Here is a 24,805-nt window from a genome sequence, read left to right on the forward strand (position 1 = left end):
CTACTTCTGCCGCCCATGGCATGTTTTAAACATTAATTTACTTATTTGTTATGTGCTGTAGACTGTAATTAAGTAAAATCCACAATACAAAACATGGAGAAATTAATGAAAAATTCTGCTGCTGTCATGTGGGATGACATGTCCTTAAACTTGAGGATTGAAAATGAAATGGCTTTGATAATGGAAGATATGTTTTCATTTTTGTGAAGGGCTGAATAGATCTTCTGATACAGTAAATAAACAGACAGCTGACCTTCTGGAGTGCTGCTTATAAGGGCTATGTTTCCTTTTGAAAAAGTGATTTTTTGTTTGTTTGTTCCTTTGGAAGAACCATTAAAATGAAATTAATTACAATATCATGCTTGTCATTGGATGGGAACTGAATCTCAGCAAGTGTTTGAGAATTCATTTCAACTTGAAAAGAAACAGAGCAATCAATGTCAAGTCCATCTCCCCAGTGTCTTTGTGCAGTCATAATCCCAAGTAAGTGCTTACCCATTTTGACCAAAGCTCGTTATGATAATTCTTTCTCTATGGTTTCCATCTCTGTCTTCTTCCAAGGCTGCGACAATAATTCATACATTGTATTTGTTTCTAATTCCTCTCTATAACAACTCCTGTCTTGCCATAATGATCACCCTGAATCTCTGTATCCCAATTCTCTATATCTTTATGGTTTGCTTCAGGTTCTCAGGAATGCCCCCTTGATGTTCTGCACACAGTCCTTTACTCTGTTTCAGAATCGATATAGTTGTATACTAGAATTAGTGAAGGCAGTTTCATTATCAGGTTCTGCTACCAAACTGTGTATTTGAAAACACTTCATTTCTGATTAAAAAGAAAGAAGCAGCTCCTCAAATTAAGAATATGGGAAAGATTTATAGGTTAAAGAGGTTGTGTAGGGTGGGTTTTTTAATTTGTTAAAAAGAAAATCTTAAATTGGTTACAACTTAATTGAGTGTTTTTTCTAAGGTATTTATAGATCAATTACATGAAGTCTCTGGTTCAATATTAAAGTGCAAAAGGATAAAATAGACTGAAACTTACATATTTTGAATTGTGATAGTAAAATCTCTTGATGGTAACCTATCCTGGAGCCAGCACTGAGGTCCAAGATATAAAAATCTTGGTACAGAACTAAACCAAGATGCCAGTTAATAATTCTTTGCAATTTTTTTTTTCAATATTTTGTCAGTTGCAGAGTTCAAAACTCCAGCAGGAAACAAATGTAACATAGATTATGGTAATATGAATTAACCTGTTAACGTGCTTTAAATAACGTCATCAAATCAGCTTTCTTATAGGCCATCAATGTATAAAATTTAATATGAGATTTTAATTAGAAGGAAGAATTAACATGTTCATTCAAAAGACTAGAAAAATAGCACAAATGTAAGTTGAATACTAATGCGGAGAAAATGATGTGAGGAATAACAAAGACTTTTATATAAGAAACTTTAAAAAAATAAAATACATTGAGTAGAAGGTGGAGTTTTGAAACAGAGATAACTAGTATTACAGTTAAAATGAGGCTTTAAAAAACACACTCAGTGGTTTGGCAGTTTGGAGGGTTTGTTTTCCATTTTGTTAATGGACCGTACAAAACAGAGATAAATGCATTTAAATTATACCTTTTCAAGTTTCTCGTATGTATGCACATATATATGGAGCATCTGAAAATTCTACTTCGTAAAGCATTTGTCCTGTTTCTCTCATGACAGGACACTTGTACAAGTCCTTTGAATGTGGGTTCCAATGTAAACATTTTTTGGCACTATTACTAGCATGACAGACACTTATGCAACAACACAGTCTGAATGCTGTACTAGCTGTTGTAGATACAGACAGAGTTCAGATTTCACTGAATTAATTTCCAGAATATGTGTTAATATTACTGTGCAGAAATATCTGACTGAAGGGGGTTTTGTTGGGGGTTTTTTAATGTCAAGTCATCTTGGTTTAAAAAAATCATTTGGGAAATAATAGAAATAACGTTTAAGAGCCATCATGACTAGAACAGAGAAACTGAAATTGAAGACTACTTGCTTTTCAAAAAGTTGGATTCAAAACAAAGAGAAAGAGGCAATGGCACACCGGTGTAGCATGTTTTAGAAGAAACACAGAATGATAGAGTTAAAAATCAGAAAATCACTTTGGGAAAGATTGTGAGAAAACATTCTCTAAGTCAGGGTTTTGTTCTGCTCCAGTTTCCATGGATAGATTTAAATAGATGCAGAGATAGTTAATGTTATGGAGAGAGGAATTCTACCAAGATCTATGTCATTATGGTAGGCATTACATTTGCACATATCGACTGGAGCAAGTGCTGCCAGTAATGACAGAAACTTCGTACTGTTGGATGCGTTAGTCATTAGATTCCTTCACTCTGGGTAGTCAGTGAACCAACAGGAGGGTATACTATTAGCTGGTCAAAGAGAGTAACCTTGGAATAAATGAGCATGAATTGATACATTTTCAATTAAATAGAAGGATACACAACAACAGGTTGGTTACTAAGGTTTGTAATTCTAAAGGAGCAGACTGAGAAATTACAGAAACTAATTAGTGAAGTCAACAAAACTGGTGTGCCAAGGGACTTAATGTGAAGGAGCTTTGGAATCTGAAGTCAAAGCTTCAAAATCCATCTGAACTGCAATAAGAACAAGGAAGCTACAATTTACAGAAAGTGGAAATGTCTCTTCAATATTTGTTTAAAAAACCCCAAATTATCTAGAAGGTAGCAAACATCGAAAAGGTAAGATGGACATAATATTTGGAGAGTGCTCTTTCTTGAAGCTAGAATGGAATAGGGATAATGGTGCTGCCCCAAAATCAGGCCATATTACGCCTTACAGAGGACAATTTGGCTAATGAATAGAAGCCATAAAAATAAAAAGCACATGAAAATAAATTAGTACTTAGTTTGACAAAGCTGACATACGCATTCATAAATAAGATATTCCAAATATGTCCCCCAAATCAGTTATGTTTTGAGCCTAATTTCAATGAGAATAATGAGGTTATCCAAGGACAGACAGGTTAATAGCAGGTTTGAGAGATCCATGCCTTTTTGTCCTCAGAACAGTCTGTTAAATCTGTTCTGCTCTAACATAAACATATAGCTCTAACAGTCACAAAACTTCTAGGTGGTCAAAGCACTCGAAACAAATTCAGACATTTTTACAGATTATTTTTTCGGTAAAAGAACAGCTGTTCGGGAGATTTGTGGTGTGCTTCATACATTCTGTTGATTAGATGAATGTTTTGTCTTTACCACTCTAACATTTATAAACTTTTTTTTTTTATTTGAATACACATATTTTAACAAGTATTGCTTTTAGAGGGTCTTATTTCTTAAATACAGAACACAGTTGGGGTTTTTTTTCCTCTGATCTCTCTGCCTTGGGCATAAGTATAAAGCTTGATGGATTTTGAAGTTACCATGCCAGAAATAAGGCAGCTTAACCATAAATACTTTATTGTAATGTAAGATGTGAATTCACAACCTACTTACCTTGTCTTTACAACATGTAATGAGTAACATATATTTTGGCATACATATCTTAATCATAAAAGTAAGCTTTTAGCATCTATTTTAGTATCTTTCAACAATTTTGTGGATTTTCCCTGATGTAGCCAGCTGGTTTTTGGGGTACATTTTCTCCACTTTACAGTCAATTCAGTAAAGTTGTCAGGATCAGCAATTCCGAAACAGCTATCATTATAGATATAATGGAAATTGCTGAAACATCCTCATACATCAGGTATAAGAGGAATCTTTCATAATTTGAAATTTTAATATTTTAAAGCAGTATATTAGGTCACACATTATTTAAAGGACTCAAATTTATTACATTCGTGCATTTTTTCCAACTGCTATGGAGTTCCCAAATAGTATAGCTTCTGCTTGCAAACTGTATTCAGCAGAGCAAAACCTTTTGTGCTCTGCAATATCCTTAACTTGTCTGCTTCACTGCAGACTTCAGAGCTCACCAAAGGCCTTTATTCCTTTCAAAGAAACTTCAAAATTTCTCTTTAAAGGAAGAAAAAACCCAGTGATTAATTGTAGAAACTGAAATTTGGTTAAATAATAAAAAGTAATAATCTCCAGTATGAGAAAAAATGCCAATGATCTTACAGTTCAGGTTGACATATAACTATTCTATTCCTGATTCTGCTACAGATGCACTTTCTGACCTTACTTAACAAAGATGTTTATTAGCATATTCAGTCAGTACTTATCAGCTTGTTGTGCCTTAACCTGTGGTGATTTTCCACAAGACTATTTGGAAGCTATTATTTATAATAATAATAAAAAATTAAATCTGAAGGACAAGGAGCACCTGTAACTCAGTTTTCCACAGTGGAAATTATGATTAAATGAGTTTCTGGTACTGAAACCTTGTAACAACGTAATAACTCCATAGAGGCTTGGTTTACTTCAAGCTGTCTCATCTATATTCAGACCTCTGTGTTCTACAGAAGTCTTTTAGTCTTTTAAAGCCTGAGACCTTAGCTTGACTTCTTCTGTGGTCTCAAGTTTTCCAGGCTCCAGATAACTGCAGAGAAATCCTGCCTTGCTTGTTTGCTTTCCCACTCCTCAAGAATAAATAAAATAAAACAACTCTGGCTTTTCTGTCCCCAAATGGAATTTTGAAGAAATTGAAGTTTTCTCATGCTTGATTTTCCCATTTAGGATTGACTGTTTTTTTTAAAAAATATTTCTGCCCTAATGAAGCTGATAAGAATTAAGTTAATATTTCAATGCATGATGTGAAATAATAGGTTACATTAACTGAAGACTTTCAAGAGATTAAAAGGAAAATTCCATGTCTACTGTAAAAAGTTTTTAAAGTAACTTATACACAGGAATAAAAGGTATTATTAAGGTACACTTTTTGAGTGGGAAACTGCTGGTTAGAACTTGGCAAAGTATTTGGCAAACTCAATAACATTTAAATGAAGTATTCATTGCACTGGCAAAATAAGCTGAAAAGTAGCAAACAGTCCCTGACATTTAGGGAGATCCTTTAGGGTGATGAGGTAAAGACAATCAAAGAACCTTCATTTATATTAGCAGTACTCTTTTTCGCTATTATTTCCTATTGTTCTTCAAACTAGATTTGAAAATAATGTTCTGTAGATCCATTCAAGAACAAGGCAAGGCACACATTTTAGTCCAGCTGCAACAATTTTTCCTGTTGTGATGCATGCAAAGTCCAAGTAAATGTTCAACTGTGGATAAAATTAAGCATAAATTCCAACAATTAAGATTTTTTTATTTTCCTCATTTCCACTAATAATGTAAGAATTCTTCTGAAAGAAATTCATGTTCTGACTAGATAATGACCTTGAGTCCTCACAGAAGCCAACAGGCCACTGTCTCCAGATGCACTTTCCTCGTTAACACAGATCAATGATGTATATCTCCTGCTGCTATTGTAGTCACTGTGACTACACCTTGGGTCTTGGTTATTCCACTACTTTGGACAGTCACGCAGTTTCACAGGATTTGAACCAAAATTAGACTCCTAATTAAGTGTATATGCTTCCAGACAAATGAATGCTTTTCTTAGAAGATTGATTGAGCTATTCTGTGAAAGGTTGGTTTATCAAGGCTTCTCAGATTTCTTAAAATGCCCACATAAAATGTAAAAAATAGGATGTAACTGATCATATTTGCAGTATAATAGTCACATATGTTTAGCTAATTTTCTATGTCTCAGTTCTAACAAAAAAAACTTTAATGGATATTTCATTAATATTTGAAAGAGTACTGGGCTACAGGAAAAAAAGTCAAGATTGGACAGTGGCTTTGACCATTATGAATCAAATTATTATTTATGACTTGAATTAGGAGGGAATAAAAAGGCACAGAACTGTAGCTTTTAAATTGCTAAATAAATGGGATTATTATTATACTTCCTGCTGGGGCAGCAGTTAAATACCCTTGGACTGTAGTATTGCTACTATTCTGACTGTAGTTTTTGTCTTAATGGTGGTACTGAATGCTTTATGGGTTGCAATGCAATCTTCCTCTGAATAATAAATCACTGTTCTTTTAGTGCCAGCTCTGACCTTTTCTGATTGAAATTGTAACACATCATCATAAAATAATGTCAATGTGATAGAGAATCACCTGCCCTGTGAGGAGTAATTCTGTATATGGACCCTTAAAGACTGAGCTGGCTCTGATCATAGTGACTCTTCAGTTACAAAACTGTGACACTAACCTGACAAATTGTCTTGAAAAAACAGCAATACACTGCCCTAGAATAAATATGTGTTTTCAAGATTTCTGCTTCTGGAAATTTCTCAAGATACAAAGGAGGCAACCCTGTGCAGTGATAAGCATTCTCAAAGGTAAACCCAGGAGCTTCTCTTCAAAGAGATTCTGTTGTCATTGATATCAGTCAGTATAAATATTGAAATGAGGTTGGTCTTTAAAGGTATTGGTGTTTTTCAGATCAAACTGCTTTGAAAGCTCCCCACTGCTCTACTCACATCAGGATTTTTGTATAACAAAGCTTATTCTGGACGAAATTCTTGATTTTATTTTTCCCTCATGTCTCTAGAAAATTATTAGATTTCCCTATAATTTTTGTCCACTTCAAACAGGCACTAGGTAGATGAAGAATTTCTTTGAATTAGATTTCTTAATGTCAAGTAATTTATTCTGATCTTCAGGTAGTCCTTTGGTATATGTTTTTTTTACAAGATAGTGACTCTATAGTTTGTTTATTTATTACAAATTCCAGTTAATGAAAGTAGTTGCCTTTGAAGAAAAAAGTCAAATTAGTAAATACCGGTGTTGGACTCCCCAAACTTGTGCTATAGTATTCCCATTTGCCCTTCCACTTGTGTGTGTATACATATAATCGTTAGGTTGGAAAAGACCTCTAAGATCATATATATATATATATTTTCAAATAAATAGATCAAAATATATATAATATAAAAATATAAATATTATAAATAGTATGGAAAAAAGAAAGAAAGAAGGAAATATGAATCACTGAGAAGGTATATGGACCCAAGGAAGCTGGAGTGGTATTTTCTCAAGCAGAAATAACTTTAAAATCTAATTTTAAAAAGTGTTTCTACCTTTCTTCCATGTATGTGTGTTTATTAGTAAACTACGTCATTTAAAAAACAGTCAATTGGTTCTCTATGGAACTTCATAGCACTCTCTATTGCACAATGCTTATATATGAGCTATATGAATTATCTGTGACTTACAGAACTTGCATGTATGAGTTATGAAAAGAAGCACAATAAAATCTTTCCATTTTTCCCTGCTCTGTCATGTCATGCTTGCACTTGACCTTTACTTATTTAATCCCACTTTAGTCATAATTGCGTGCTCTCTACTCCATTCATTTGGCATCATTCAATTTTTGTGTGATCTTCATATTTTAAAGTATTGGAAAGTAATCTTACAAAAGTTTCAAATGTTTCTTCTACTTGCATTATGGCACAAGAATAAAAAAATATCACCAAGGAAACAGTAGACTTCAGAGACAATTTATTCTTTTAAGTCAGACCAAAGTTTAATTTAGATGAAAATCCTGGAAGACATAATTCCTCACAAAGTCAGTAATGTTCTTCTCATTACCTGGTAATGATAGTCTAATTCTATCAAAAGGAATTTTTAATACTATAGCTGCATGTCTGAAACTTAACAATTTAGAATGAAGATGACACTATCCAAAAGCTTAAGAAAACACATTAACTGAAGCTAGAATAAATCACCAACAAAGAACATTGTCATTTTCTCAGCTAATATTTCACCCTTCTAGCCTTATCCCAATATAGCTTTTATGGTTTTAGGTAGTGGCATATAAGTGATCAGAATGTCCAATCCCGCAGAAAGGGCAGAAGAGGTCACATTGAGAAGTTTGCTTTAACTTCTAGCATTCTTTCTTGTTTTCTTTGTCAAGTATCATGTGGCTTTTCTGTGTAGCTTTACCATATTAAACTCTGTGTCACTAAGAATGAGACAGGAAGTGCTAATTCCTGGAGATGGAGCACAGTCCTTCATGCACCATTTGTATATTGATCATTGCAGTCTGTCTTACAGGCTACTGCAATTGGTTGGTGACGTCTGATTAAACTACGTAGATATTGTTACTGTTCACCCTCTCCTGCAGAGCAGTCATCAGTGGCAAGTTTAAAAAAGCTTTCCTCTGCATTCTGGTTTAGATGACATGCTGAATGAGGGGAGAGGTAGATGACTGTCTTTACAGGTTTTGCTGTATTGTCTTGCCAAGTATGAAGATGTTAAAAGTCAGATGTAATAGAAATTTATGGTACTGCAGTGATGAAATATGATTAATCTGTACAGTGACCACAGTTCAAATCAACGTTTTTATACAACTAAAGGAGGACGTGAATGTGCTGTGTTATAACATCAACAAAAAAGAACACATCACATCAAATAACTGCAATGCCAAAATATACAGACCTGTAACCTTTCTATAGAATAGTGTATGGAAAACCCCACCATATTTATAAATACAGCCTTTGAAAAACTTGCTAAAAAGGGTGTGCTCCTTTTTGTTCGTTGAAATGTGGGAATACTTGAATAGAACTCAAAAGTTAGTCTTGTGAATTCATTTGCAGCTCAGACATGACTGAATTTCAAAATGTTTCGCTTATATTTCAGGTTATTAATTTATATTATTAACTGCATTCATAGGGTACAAAATTTCAGCCTGAGTTATAAAAAAGTTGTTACTTTCCTCTAAATGCTAAACTGCGCTTGGAAAAAAAAGGGAAATCTGTTAAACCTTTCATCTTCAGGCTATTAAAGTAATATTTGGGGTTTTTAATGTTTTCCCCTTTATTATTCTTTTTCTGTTCTTAAAAGCAAAATATGGCAAGGAAGTTTGAGTTCTTATATCCTTTTTGATTATTCTTCCATATACTCAGTTAATATGAAAAAGGCTGAAAGTTAACATTTCATTTTACATACTTTTAATAAAGAAAACAAATTTTGTGATTCATTTTATAGGCCCTTAACAGTGCTATGCATATTGGTTACAGCTCAGAGTAAGAGCTGAATCTTCTTTAGAATCACAAAAATTTAACCCTAGAATTTAGCCTATTATAAGCAGATTCTAATAATATTCATTCTAAAGACTGAGTTTTCAACTTAATTTCATACTGTGCTTTACTAGCAAAATTAAGTGTAAATTCCTGCCAAGTCATTTGTCTCTTTATTTTAAACTGGTTATTCTGACCATGTTATTCTAAACTTTTTGTTTGCCATTACTGTTGTCTTTATCCATCCTCTGCATGATTTAAGACACAGACATGTTTTCACAATGTGTCTGCGTCCTCTTGCAGGTGAGTACTCAGACTATGGAGAATGTCTGTCCCTTCACTTCAAAATGGAATAATCAGTAATAATAATAAGAAAGAAGGGAGGATCTATTCTAATAATGGCAGCACTTCATGGTGATTATTTTGTAGATTTTTGTGACAGTGATACCTCTTCCCATATTCATGTCTCAAGTCTGCTTGATCAAAGAGTAATTCTTTCATAAGACACCAACTATACATCTCTGAAAGATTACAGCCTAAACATCTGCTGAAGCCTGCAAATTTAAGTAAGACCTCCTGGACTGATGCTGCAATTCTTTCCCTTTATAAATTTTTACTTTCCATATATTTCTAATTATGACTGAAACCTGTCCTGGTTTGCCTGGGACAGAACCGCAGCCCAGCTGTGCCAGGCAGGCTATCAGCAATTTCAAGTCAGCCAGAGCAGCTGACCTGAGTTAGCTCAGGTGTAACCCATCCTGTAATGTCATGGTCAGTATAAAGGGGAAAGGTCTGCTGAGGAAAGGGGAGTTCTGGCTGAAGTTCTTGCTTGGGTTCCTCCTGAGGGCTAGACAGTCTAGGCTGAGTATAACTTTGGGTGTTTTATTTGTTTTACTGTTTCATTAAATTTGTCCTTGCTTCAACCTTTGGATCTCCTCTCCTTTCCCAATTCCCCTTCTCAGCTGGGAAGTGGTCTTTGGGTGGTAGAATACCTGCTGTAGTTTAGCCCCTGGTACAGGATAAACATAGACAAAACTGTGCTTCTGTAATTACATAAAAAACACAGTGGATGTATGGCAGGTTTACAAGCTATTTATGAGAGTGCACTGCTTAGAGGAAGTTGTAAAAAATGATCCAATGGACTGATGGTTGCATACAGTTTATAACCATTTAAGAGGTCAAATTTTAAAACCACTATAGTATGGAGAGACATGACCAGTCTGTTTTGATTGTAGAGTTACTTCATTTACGTTTTTTGAAATGTTAGCAGTGACTAAGTATTTGTAGAACATCCCGAAGAAAAAAAAATTGGAAATTTAATATTGGACATTCAAACATGACAAAACTTTTATTTTGTTTTTATTCTACATTGTTCATCCTGATATGTAGTAGTCTGTTCTAGTTATGTGTTAGGAACAGTGAGTGAGATTTGTCAATTAGCATACTTTGTTCTTTTCAACAGGAAAGTTGTGTGTTGTTCTTGAAGGATAAATCTAAGAAAATGTGTTTATAATTTGGAGGTTGGGTTTGATTTTTATACAATCTGGAGTTCCTCATGAGTTCATTATGCTGTCTTAAATCAGCTTCTGAGACAGATGCCTTGATGAAGGAGCTTTTACAGCTACTACACAAGGGATCTCTTTCTTTACAAATGAAAACAAATGCCATGTATTTTGGATGCTGTTGACATACATAGTGCAAGGTCCTGTTGTGTTAGAAAATATTCTTTCTGCTTGCCTTTTAACAAATAATATACAGACTAAAATATTGAGCTATGGAAATAATTCAGTGGATAATTCTGAGTAGCAAGAAATAAATTAAGTTAATTCAGTCACCTGGGAAAAGGCTTAGTTCTCAGTGTCACTGTCTTTTCCCTTACTCAAAAAAAAAAGTGATACTAACTTGAAAACTATCACTTATTTAAAGCTGTGAAAGTGAAATTAAGATTGTGCTAATTTTTTCTGGCAAAATTGGGACTTTTTTTTTTCTGCAATATTATAGATATCAGAGACAGTTGAAATAGGCTTATCTGAAGGGAGAGTAGAGAATATGATCATGGGGAAAGGAATCTGAGAGATATCCAAACATCCTTGATTAGTAGAGGGCAAATACATGTTACAGGACATAAATCTAAGAGGAAGTTGTTGTGAAATGGAAAACTGCCATAGTAGCAATAGGTTTGGAAAATCAACTTTGGGTTTATTATAGTTAAAAACCCTAAGGCTCTCTGCCTAACATGCGTACGATATGGATAAACTTAACAGATGCTTTACTAAGGGAGTTGAATATAAAACAGTTTAGGAGCATTAATCTGTGCAGAACTGTGTTTAGGTTTTTTTTCTGAAGAAAAACTTCTGAATTAGGGGAGTTAAACAAGTATGAATTTCCACTCATCCCACTGTGAATTGTGTAAGGTTTTATAATATAAACAATTTAGAAAGCCAAGCTATCTTCGGTAACCTTAAAGCTGTTTGGGTAGCATCGATTCAGCACATTCCTACTGGATACAACAGCATTTTTGTAAACATCTCTTCTACCTTCTCCATTATTTGCTTAGTCAGCTAATCTTTTCCCTTTCTGTGACTGTAAAAACTAGAAATATATCATTTTAATGTGATGTGACATCAGTAATGGTTACCCTTCAGTGCTTACTAAGCCATTGTGTTCACAGTGCCGGAAGTGAAATCTGGCAGGTTTGCAATTAAACATTAACTCTCCTGAACACCACATTTCATATCACTGTAGTGAAACTACAATTTTAGGTAAAATTAACTCAAGTGTTACATTCTGAAAGTAGTATAAAAAGAAACAATGCATTTTTATTCTTTCATTTTTCAGCCATGTTACAAATCCTACCTGTTGCCGCCTTTCACCCAATTCCTTTTCCAATTAATTACTTCCGTCAAAATGACTACAGGAATCACTCTGGCCTCAGCACTTAGAATCCAGAAGTGTTACAAGAATTTCCAGTTGCATCTATTATATTTTGAGGCCTTCTATTGTTTTTGGTATAATCTCCAAGCTATTTTACTGTCCTTTCTACCCATTTTTGGGAATTCCAAATTTCTTGGCAACATCAGTTCAATGTCACTTCCTTTTAATTCAAGTTAGCTTATCTTTCTTAAACTAGTTTTGTAAGTTAGTTTAGAAACAGCAACGTTTGTGTGTTAATCTGGCTTTCAGAACTGTATATTAATTCCAGAATGTGGATAGGGTTTGTAGAATTAAAAAAATACGTGTGTGTTTGTTTTAAATTATCCATATATTTAGAAAATAGTGGGATGATAAATATTTCTGGGGTATAGGCTTTTTCACTTTTTATTTGATTGCTTGTTGAGCATGGTATTATGCTGGACAAAATATTTCAGAATTATCCACAGTGAATCATTTTGAGGTATAGTAACATTAGAAATAGGAGATTAATGGATAAAATAATATACATTATACACTTTTGCTTAAGGGTGCAATGACATGAAGAAAGGTTAAGATGGAAGAATCTAAATGAAAATGCATGAGTGCTGCAGCTTCCTGGAGAATGCCAACAGAATACTAAAAGCTTTCTTTCTCGAAGGATCACGTGTATGTCTATTTCCACTGAAAATGTGTCTTTCAGTTTTATTTCAATACTTTAGAATTCGGAAGAGTCTTTATAAAAATCTTGGTGTTTTTTTTTTTCTTGCTTGAGATTAGAGTTGGAATCTTTTGCTCTGACTTCTTTAAATATGTTGCTCTCTGTTTATATTTATGTTTAGATTTAATATTCTCTGGAGCAAGAACCAAAATATATCCATCACAAATCCATAGCTGGTTAGCAGTCCTTGTCTTTGTCATACCTTAGCAGCAGCCTATAAACATATTTTACTAAGTGAAGTGTTTTCACTTGCTCAACTTGTAGTAATGAGCTTTCTTTTCATAACAAATTTATTAACATGATAAATGGTTGTGAAATTAAGTATAAATTTCAGACAAGACTTTAAGTTTTAAAAAAGGATAGGTGGGAAGAAATGTCACAGCAGGATACCAGACTTTTTTTAGAATCATAGAAAAATCTGGGTTGGAAGGCATCTCTGGAGACCATCTGGTCCAACCTTCTGTTGAAAGGTTATCCCTGTCAAGCTGAGGCTAGAATATTTCCAGTGAGGTAGATTCCACCACTTTTCTGTAACTTATTCCAATGTGTTTTGTTTTTTCTTGCAGTGAATAGTTTTCTTACTTCCAGACCAATATTTCCCCTGAAGCAACTTAAGCCCATTGCCTCTTGTGCTGTCAGAATGGATACTTGTGAAGAGAGTACCTCCATCGTTTCTATAATCGCATTTTAGGTACTGGAAGTTTGTGATTTTTTTTTTCCCCTGAGTCTTCTCTTCTCTTGGATGAACAAAACATTCTTTCATCCTTCCTTCAGATGTCAAGTTCTTCCACTGTCTGATCATCTTGGTGGCTCTCTGCTGTACCTCATCCATTTTTGTGTTTTCTTTGAAATCGAGGGATCAAAACCTTACAAAGTATTCCCGGCATGTCCTGAGAAGTGAATGATCACATCCTCTGGTCTTTGTGGCTGTCCTTGTGCTGATGTAGCCCAAGATGCTCTTGACAGTCTTGGCTCCCAGGGCATATTTCTGGTTTATCCTCAGCTGCTGTTCGTCAGGGCTCCCAGGTCATTTTCAGCAGGGTGACTCCTCAGCCTGTACTGTTATTTGTGATTATTCCATCTCAGGTGTAGGACTTCACGTTTATCTTTATTGGACCTCCGTGAATTCTTGCTGGCCAGATCTTCCATCCTGTTGAGGTATCTTTCTCCCTTTTTAGTATCACCTGCAACCCTGGTGAGACTGCATTTGCTCCTGTCATCCAGCTCATTCATAAGGATATCAACTACTATTTGGAGCTAGTATTGATGCCTAAGGAATTCCACTGGCCAAAACTTTCTTCTTGGACATACAAATACTTCTCAGATCTAAGTGTGAATGCAGACAGACTGTGCTAACTCCTTTTCAAGTTGAATCCCCTGTCAGCATCCCTCCCCATATGGAACATGGAGGTACATACCTAACACAGCAGAGTAAAAGAGGAAGGTTTAGATGTGAAAGCAGTTGTTTTTCTGATATGGCAACAGCACCATAAAGACTATAATTAGATTCAGTTTCTGTTCAGATTTACAGTAATACAATTTAGTTCAAGCATTCACAATAAACTCAGAAAAAAATAGTACATCCTATATGTCACTTCTTGGGACACTTATCCAAGATTTGTAAGAACCTCTTCCCAGTGAGATATGAATCTCCGTATTGACGTAAAGATTTACACAGCAGTTCTCAACTCTAGACAAATAGGTGCAAAGAGGTGTTCTCAGATCTGCCATCTGATATTTAAATATGGTCAAATAATAGGCTAAAAGCAGAAAGCCTAGCTGTGCCAGGATAAGTTGACTGTGATGGATGTCTCTTCTCCTTATGTGGTTCTACTTTGTATGCTCATCTGGCCTAAAAATAATACTCAAAGGTACAGGGTTAGGTCATCACATGGTATATAGTATATCCAGGTGCTAGAACAAATTTAGGTAAATGCATTACATGAAAGAAAGTCCTTTGAAGATGTTGAGGAGCTTCATGCAGAATAATGAACCACAGCATTTGTTGGGAAGCACAGGGAGGCTCTGCAGCTGGATTGATTTCACTTAGATACCTCAAATACTGATATGTTGGTTAAAAAATATTTCCTTCCTCATTTCTCTGAAAGAAGTCCTAGAATTTTTCACTCAGAAGTACAACAATTTAAACTCAAATTATCAGCCATCCCATTATTCATATAAAAAACCCCCAAACTTTAAAACCAGATTTCCAACAGTAATCACTTCTTACTTTATTGTATCCTAGAAGGCGCTTCCAGGCCTGCCTTTGGAGGCATAACATTTTAAATTTGCCTCTATGAGAAAAATTCATTTACCTTTGTGTACACATCTGAAGGCTTTTATTGAAATAACCAATACATTCCATAATACATTATTTATATAGCCCCTTTACTTAGACTTGATAATTAATACTAGATGCCGTTGGATTTTTTTGTAGTGATTTTAAATCCTTTAGTACTTGGTCAAAGAAAATGAAGATTTATTTACATACTGTGTTTATACCCTATAGTATATAACCTTCATGCAACAATCAGTTCTCCTAGGACTATGGATCCTGAGTCTACCACTCAAAGGTCAAAAGTGAGAAAAATTGATCAGCTGTTGTATACCTGTATATCAAGATATATAGTCTTCAACATGCTTCTCATTAACATTTCTAGAATAACATTCTTTTAATAGAGTTTTGTCAGCTGAAGTCTAACACCTTAAGCTTTTCACCAGAATTGAAATTGTACTGTTGGAAATTACAGCAAGCTATTTTTACTGCTAGAGGAACCTGTTAGTTACAGAAAGAGAAATCAACCATTATGTCATTTAGAAGTTTTTACAATTAAAAGTTTTATTCCTAGAGGAACAGAAAGACAATTAAATGAAATGCTAACAACAAATTAAATGCTTTATAGGTCAGTCATCCCATTAGGTTTCTTTAGGGAAGCTGTTCTCATATAAAGCATGCCATAACCTATTTGCATAATGATTCTATCTTAACTGTGCCTTCTGCTCTTTTATGGTGTGTTGTTTATCCTAGTGCAGAGCTGATATAGAATCACAAAGAAAGTAAAAGCTGCTATTTATGGAAGACAAAACATTGTACCATTCAAATATATTATGCAGGACAGTACCCAAACTGCAAATATGATTTAACACACAGAAACATTACACTCCCCCGTTGCAGTAGCTTAATTGTTTGAATTATATACGCTGTTACCATCATTGTTTTTATAAGATTATACATGCAAAAGCAGTTCCAGCTAGAGCATGTGGAAGCTTGTGAAAGAAAATATAAGGTTTCTAAAGACAATGCTACTGGTCTGAGCTTGTTTGAAAAAGCAAAATTCTTTCCATGGGGGAAGAAACTACTTCTGAGAAGAGGTCATTTCCAATACACAGCAATGCAAACATTCTTTCAAATTTTTTGAGGGAAAGAAATTTCATAAAATTAGTCTTGATTTCTGGCTTTGAATTATAGATTAGTTATTTACAAGATCAGCTTTATCTCTATGGGTAGAGTGAATAGCTAAAAATCTTAGCGTGAAGTCAGAAAGATGTCTTTAATTTTTATTTTTTTTTAACTGTTTTGTTTTCAGGAGGCGGGGAAGAAGTGTAGATAAATTTATATTGGTAGCCTTTGAACTCACAACAATGTCGATTTACTTGACCAGCTGTAGGGAGTTCCTAAAAATTATTTTCCTGGAAACTGTATTTAGTCACTCTGGCTTGTGCATAACCTCAGGAAACTAATAAGGAGTCCACAAGTACAAGGTGTCTTTGATCCACTCTCTAAACAGAGCTTCTTCGATTCTAGCAATTTCAGTTGCATATGCAAGGTATTGGATGCATGTTTTGCAGGCTGTATTGGGACTTGCTGTGACAAAGCCATGGGATCGGAAGTCCTTAGTGGCACAAGTGGTTTCTTGCAGTTTACTGTCTTTAACCAGTTCGCTACAGAGTCAGTTAATTTTCAGTTCCTACACAAGGGAAGAGAATTCAAGAACAGGGCTGAAACTCCTCTGTCAGTGGTAGATAAGCATTAGACAGATGTACTTTATCATCAAACCGTACATCAGCCAGCAAACTGTCTTGAACAAGCTCTCCCAGTGTTACAGACTGCACTGCAACAAAACTTGCATTTAGGTTTTTTCACATGTTCAATCTTTTAAGTATCTGACTAATTCCTAAAACAGTGCTTCTTTTCTGTTTGGGAACTTGAAGAGGGTGGCTAAGTTTTGAAAAAGGCCAGGTACTCAACAGTTCACCAAAAGCTCAAAAACAGACATTAAAAAATAACAATTTAAAAGTGGCTTTACTGACAAGAAGACTCTCAGATTCTTAAGAAAGAAAATATTAATTAAATTCTTGATGTTTCAAGCATGACATTGTGTGTAGCCTTTCTGCTCTTGTGATTGTACGGCAGTGAGATCTAGACTGTCTTGAGGTCTATTTATTGCAAGCATAGTTTTAAGCTATATTCTGGCATATGCCACAAACTTTTGTCTTGGCTGTCTTGGTCCTGTAGTTGGTAATACTCAGATAGACCATTTTCTTGTGGACCTGACCTGGATTCTGTGCCTGGGCCACTGTTGACATGATTAAACTGATCCTCCTGGTTTTGCTAGTGAGGATTTTGCTCCATTTTGCTTTGTAGGACAGTCTCTTCATGGATGTGAACCTCGCCTGCTATTGGCATGAAGTTTTATTTCTTTTTTTCCAGTCTGTCTTGAGAGCATGGCATCCACACTACAGCCAAGCACGAGACAGCATCAGTTCCAGTTGGAAAACTTCAAGACTGGATGCGGAAGTATCAGGCACAGCCAATATCTTGGCTGCTGTTAGCCAAAACACAGATCTTGCTACATATATTTTGCCTGAGTATCAGCAGGATTTGGACTTCTCTCTGTAAAAGAAATCTCTAAATTGAGAATTACCTTATACCCTTTACTCTAATAAAATATTCCCTTCCAAATAAATGTGTATTTCTCAGCATGAATATGACACTAAATGTCATGCAAATCAATCAACCAATTTCCTCCAGGGACCTGAAATAACTTTCTTCTGTTACTAAGGAATTTCAAGGAACATCCTCTGGTGGACCTTAGCAAATTAAAAAGATCACTTCTGCTGTTCTGGTGTCTCATACCTTCTTCCTCTCAACATATATTCAGTAAATACTTTTCCTCTTCAAAGTACGTAAATGTTTGTCACAATAAACCACTACTCTTTGTAGTATTAAAGACATGATCTGTGGATGAGGTTAGCATATATATTTAGTGTGAAATGAGTGGTGATTCAATCTCATACAGACTATGCATTTCTTTGACCAGATGTGTTTTAGATACTTCTGGCCTGACATTGTACTTGAGTGCATTACCTTTGCAAAAGGCAGCAAGATTGCTGCTATTTAAACTTGTGTTGTTAAATGCTTAGGTTTCTATGTTGAACTATTTCATACTTTGAACTTACTGCTGTTTACTGGGAGAACGTTATTTCAACACCTTCATAGCTGAGTGATTTCCCTGCATGGAAAACAAACGTTATGTATAAATTGTTTCCAGCATTATTTTTTGAATAGATATATATCCAAGGGAAGATTCTAATTGTGGTTGCACTTACCACAGAGTTCAATTTTCTTTTTCTTTATTTCTCTTCAAGTTAAGTGCATCAAAATAAGGCTTCTGTTATTTCTTTCTCATGTACAGCTAGAATATTTGTAGCACAACTGAAATAGGTCTTGTTGGTTTGTAAGTATCTTCATGCTGTAGTCCAAACAGTTAAGTAATGAATAGAGTATTTAACTTGCTTTTAAATGTCTCCTGTGATGGAAAGTCCTGTAACCCTTCCATCTGTCAGCAATGATGTATGTATTATCTTCCCAATTTTGTCTAGGGTGCTAGACTGTGACCCTTTACGTTCTGTTTTCTGGGTGATATTGAGTGTTCAGATGTTTACATAATTTTATACACTTTTTTATAAGTTCTAGGCCATACTCTGTGTTTAATTTTGTCCACTTTCTGTCAGAGCAAATAATGTGTTGTTGCTTATGAATGGTAGGTGTCTCACAAGATCAGGAGGTAAAGATGTATACACCAGAGTGGCAAGTTTCATCATGTTCCTATGCTAAAATGTAACATTTTCTGACTGCACGTCATGTAAATTTGTGGAGGAAACTTTTTTTTTTTTTAGTCCAACAAGTTATGAATAGTGAGAGAAGAGTGCTCTTTGTGGTCACTCACTTCCATGCTATTCAAGCTAGACAGAAAATATGGAATAGAAAATATGAAGAACTAAATTAGCAGTATAGTTTCAAAAAGCCTCTTTTACTTCCCAGTATCTAATTGTCCAGCATACATTTATTTTCCCATAAATCCATCATTCTTTATGCTACTGAATTTTTGCTTATTTATTGCACTTATTTCACTTATTTTGATTTTTTTTTTTCCTGAGTTCTCATACAGAAAACACTCACTCTTACTACAAAGCAGTAATCAGAAACAAAGTACAGGCTGGGGCACATTCTGGTGGATTATGCATCTTCAAAGACTTTCTCTGGGAGTGTATTATACACAAGACTTCTTCCAGGTTAGAGTGATCAAAATTACTAGGTACATAAATTTTTTCCAGATAATTTAAAACAAAGGATATTTGCTGAAGCTGTATTTTGTCTACAACATGCTGCATATTTTAGACTATTATTATTATGGAAAGCATCTCATCATTGATATGATCCATCACTTTTTAAAAATTGCTTGTCTAGCAATTAATTTTTTCCAGGCTATCTCTGTGAGAGTACATAATACCGAATACATTTTATGCATCAAATATCAATTCTAGAAGTATGTCCAAATGCTTGAATCTACTTGATTTGAAGACAGAAATTTATGTCAACACCTTGAAAGATTGTAATGTTATGGCTGGTGTTACAAAAAGAACATTCTGCCAGGTTTTGATTCATGATTATTAACACTTAACAGTCAAAGCAGCACATAAAAATACCAGACCAAATGTTCCAAAATATCAGCGTTTTCCTCTGTTAATATCAGCAATGTCTTACCAGTTTTAACACACTTCATTAATGAACACCCCATGCCAGATGTGCCCCTGTTTAAAAGCCTAAAAATAACTCTTAAGTTGTTCCCTAGCAAGTGCTAAGCTGACATAAAGATGAGCTTATGGCAATAATTATATTGCTGCCTTTAAGGTTTATGTTGCACTTGCGATCGAACGCACAATTCGGAATTTTTACACTGAGAGTGGTCTTGAGGCTACTACCTTGGAACTACCTTGGAATATTAGAGAAAAGTTACGATGTAAAGGGAGAAAGGCATATAATTAATTTTGTCTAAGTTATACTTAAAGTAGTGAACAGACGGACAGTTTTTAAATCTGAAAATCCTATCACTTGCCAGCTGTAGTATGTCACATATAGCATGTCTGGCTCAAATATGGAAAAATCCCACTTGAAAATTTAGCAGGAATATTTTGCCAGCTCTTTCTACTCTTGCAGAAAGAGTAATTGATGTTTCTAAGAAAATAGCACGTAGGATGAGGGAGAAGCTGATATTTAGTCTTTATTCAGGGGAGGGAGGGAGAAAAACATGGCAAGGAATAAAATTAAGCCTTACTGAAACTTTCTCCTGATGATTCACTTAACACATGAAACAACTAACTTATTTTGAAGTACCTATATTCATTGAAGCAGTTCCATTCTCTTAAATACTCTTGAAATATTTGTTGAAATCAAGGTGTGTTTTCCCTACGTACTTTTCAACCTGTCATTTGCATAGAGGTTATCTCAGGAATGACAGGTGTTACCCAACTATAAAATATCTATTCTAGGTAGTATCATCTATTTCTATAACAATATTATTCTGCAACTCTTCTGATGGCGACATCCAATGTGTAATGCACATTGGCGGAGATGGTTTGCACTGCTGCCTTTCTGGATTCCTCTGCCTGCAGGGAAGGCATATTTATAGTTTTCCAAATATCGGTTTACAAGATTAAGGAAACAAGCAAAAGGGATAGTCTTCAAATACTCTCAGGTTGGTTTTGGTTATATCATTATTAGTCTACAGAGAAAATAATGTAAAATCTTGTTGACGTCCTGTTGTAAGCAAAATACTAGTATTCTCAGTTCTATATATTTGCTGTGTACTTTCGGTTCCTCTCTAGACAATGTTTATTTTGTGAGTAATTTTTTATGATTCATTAAACTTAGTGTTCCATGGTAAATACCAAAGTGTATGTAGCACAGTCAGCTTCTTCAAAATATCTGAATGGGAACTACCAGATGCAGAAACGACTAATATGTAAACTGGGAATATTACAACTGAATTAAATATAAGGAAAGAAACTTTAAATAATTACTGTTTGGACTGTCAAAAGTTCCACCTTCCCATCAAACTTTCTAGCTGGAAAGACTATTTTTGAAAGCACAGTGGAAAGATGATCAACAGAAAAGTAATGGTAGAAAGCAGAGCACGACAGGTTTGGCCAATTAACTTGTTTTTTCTACTTCTAACCCAAACATATTAGGAGATCACATCTAGGTAGGAGAGTGATCTCCTGTCCCTGCTGTGGCTGTAACAGGGTTTCTGAGGCTGTTGGCAAAATATCCCTTTGAAATTACTTCAAGTGATGAAGCAAGAAAGAGAAGACAAGGATCCACCTTTCTTATGCTAGAAACAGTGTGTCTTGGAGAGCTAGAGCACGAGAGAGATCCGTAGGGGTTAACAATGTAAATGGTGTTAGTACATCTGCAGGCATGACACTGCTCCCCTGCTGGTGTCCAGGGTGTGTGGAGTAGGGCTGGGGTAAGCTAGTACTGATGGATTTGGGATTTTTCTGTTGGTTTTATTTGTGTCCCTGTCTACGTTGTACTATGGAGCAACCCCTGTTTGCATGGCATTGCCACACTGCTGGTCACAAGATCACCTGTGACAGCTGCTGAGGTGACTGATCCTTTGAAGCTGTCATATTGCATGTCAGTTACATGTGGCGGTCCCCAGTGACGCCTTCACTTGTTAAGGATGAATTAAAGAAAATTTCATGAGTAGTGAGGCCCTTCAAACTGTTTATCTGCAGTGTCTTCTTTTTAAAACAATCTTACTTGTTAAGTGTGAGAACAAGAAAGAAAGAAAGGAAAAAATGTTAAAAAGAGAAAAAGCATGTTCTTTCTATACTACTAGAGTGTATGGTCATTATAGTGAAGGTCATTAATTTGATAGAAGATGATAAAGTAGTTTATAATTATTTTTCAAAATATGCCTCTCTAAAACCTGGGAGTAAGCTAGATAGTTTTGTCTTGACTAAGTAAATGTTGTAGTAATGTTAGTATTTCATCTACCAAAGACTTAGCAGAGGTTAGATGCGTGAAGATGTTTAGAATAATTTCTAAAAATTATCAGTATGATCATCAGCATTAGTGTATGAAAATGCAGGTTTTGTTATACAGACATGGGATTGGGAAGAGGAAACTCTATATATTTTATGTAAATTCCGTATGTTGAAGAAAGAACTGCGGGGTGGGTGAGTGGTGTGTCTGAATGTCCAAATGTCCAAAGAGGTCTTTTGCAATGGCTTGGATACAGTAAACAGGAGACTCTTTTTTTTTTTTTTTTTTTTTTTTTTTGCTTATTCCCACTATTTCTACAAATCTGCAAAGGAAGAGTAGCTGGAATGTCCGCTGCCTTTTAAATAAATACTAAAAGCCTTAAGTTTATTTTTATGTAAATATCATTTTTAATAACGGATAGTGCTAGTGGCAGCATTAAAGCCTTATGGTATCTAATATACAACAAACCTACAATTAAATGTTTACACAAACCACTTTGTTTTCTGAACAAAGTTCCAATGCCTAAACTTTAATAACAAACAAATGAAAAAAGTTTAGATGTAGGAACATTTTTGAGAATTAATTTGTTGTATTTTATTTGCAGCTCAAAATTGCTGGTCACGGACTAAAGGATTAATTAAAGAGGGAGGCCTCGGCTTTGTTTTTATGCCAAGATGATATTTTGGCACATTCAGAGCTGTCCTGCCACTTATTTAGACTTCTCATGTCCTTTTCTGTGTAGCTAAGGAGGTACAGTTTGAGAACGTTTAATCTTTAAAAACACTTAAGATTAAAATATACTTCTGAAATTCATCTTGCAACTCTAATACTGGTATTGGTAATGGTTACAGTGAGCTATTTCATAAAACCTATAATTCATATCAATAGAAGTTTTTCAAGTTACTTTAGATGGTCTGTTACCCAAATAATGACCTTGTACATGCTTCCTATTAGCTTCCATAGAAGAGAATGTCAATCTATTAGCTCATTCTCTGAAGAAAATATTACTTCAAGTGTTGTGCCAGTGATCTTTATTCATTCTTGTCCAGAATAATTCTGAAGATTTATTATGACAAAGCATAGTTGTAGTTATTTTTCTCTGTGTCTTTCATTATGTGACAAAATGGGGAAAAAACATCTGGTGTTACCTTTGAATTTGGAGGTGCAACCTGAAAATTCCTCTGTTGGCTCATTACACCCATTATCTGTCTTCATTTGCTGCCCTTTTTCAACTGAATCATATACTATTTCCTTCTGGACTGCTGTTATTCTCTGCTTCATTAGCTGCTAATGAGTTGGGATACAGAACAGCATGTCTTCTTTCTTTATTCTTTCCTAATGTTTACTGAGGTGCTGGGGGCTTTTATTTTTCTTTAGGTGGAGGGCTGGTGGTTTGAGAAGAACAACTAGAGATATCAAGACGGTTGATATGCCGCTCGATGCTTGCAGTGTTTCAGAAAAATTTTTGGTGAAAACAAAAATTACCTTGATTCTTTTAAATCATAAAATCCTATTTGCTGTTCTCCTTAATGAATCTTTTTTATTCAGAGCTGTAATATGCATGGTCTCATAATTTAAAAATTATAATGTAGATTGAACCATTCATTTTTTAATCCCTGTTCTGATGTTGACTAGTACTGAGAATGATGATTCACACCTACTCTTTACATCTGTTTACAGACTAACATTTTAGTTGTTTATAAAAAAAAGTTATTTAGGAAAGGATTGTATAAGGAAGTATAGGTTTTAAGTTTTTGGTGGTTTGGAGTGTTATTTTTTTATTGGTTTTTCTTGGGGTTTTTGGGTTGGTTTTTTGTTTTTTTTTTTTTCTCCAATTTGGTTCTCAAGGCAGGAAAAGAGAAGACAGCTTTGAAGTCCATACTGTTTTCTAGTCTCTCCAAAATGAAACTGTCCATAAGGAAATACACTCTTTGTAACTTCTGGGACTTCTATGGAAAAAGTAATGGACCCTTTCTGTAGTTGTGTAGGTAGGTTTTACCAAAATGATTTCTTACCTGGGAGACATGATAATTCCACAACAATAAAAACAGTAAGACCTTTAGTACTTGAAAGCACTGACTCATTATTGGTATAGTACTCTGAAACAAGAATAGATTTTGAATGCAGGACACAAGATTATAATGGTATTTTTGAAAGATGTTTAGTTTATAATGTCTGATAGTATCCTTATTACATCCAGAAACTATACAAAATTATAATACAACTAATTTAAAGATACTTAAATATGTTTTGAAATACGTGACTATATAATTCTCTTTAATTACAGATTATTTGAAGTTGAAATTTCATGCTGGAATTCCATGTTTAAAAATACAAATGTAATCCAAATGCTGTAGTAACACCATTACCACACCAGCCTCTTTAATTTGGTCTGTGAAATTGATTTTTTTTTTTTTTCTTCTGTGAATACCTTTTTTTTTTTCTGCTCATGTAGTTCTGGAACTACATGCAAATTTGTTCTCGAGCAAAAGTCCTTTATGAGCGTATTTCTTCCTTCTTTCCTTAAACTTCATAATGTGGTCAAATTATTTTTGAAATGCAGGCTTTCTCATGAAAATAAATATTTATTGCTTTATATTCTCTGCCTAGGAAGTGATGACATGTAGATTTTATTTGGGTTAATTATCCATTTATTTTGACTGCTATTTTGCTCCTTCTCCAATACTCATGTATAGGTGTAAATGTAAGGTGTCATAGTTGCATAAAATAACATTTTCTGGGTTTCAATGTATGCTTTATTCTGAGCTTTTGGCAACTCCAATGCTCTGTGCAAGTAC

The sequence above is a fragment of the Leptosomus discolor genome, chromosome 9 (genome assembly GCF_034619465.1).
Source record: "Leptosomus discolor isolate bLepDis1 chromosome 9, bLepDis1.hap2, whole genome shotgun sequence".
Taxonomy (NCBI): Eukaryota; Metazoa; Chordata; class Aves; order Leptosomiformes; family Leptosomidae; genus Leptosomus; species Leptosomus discolor.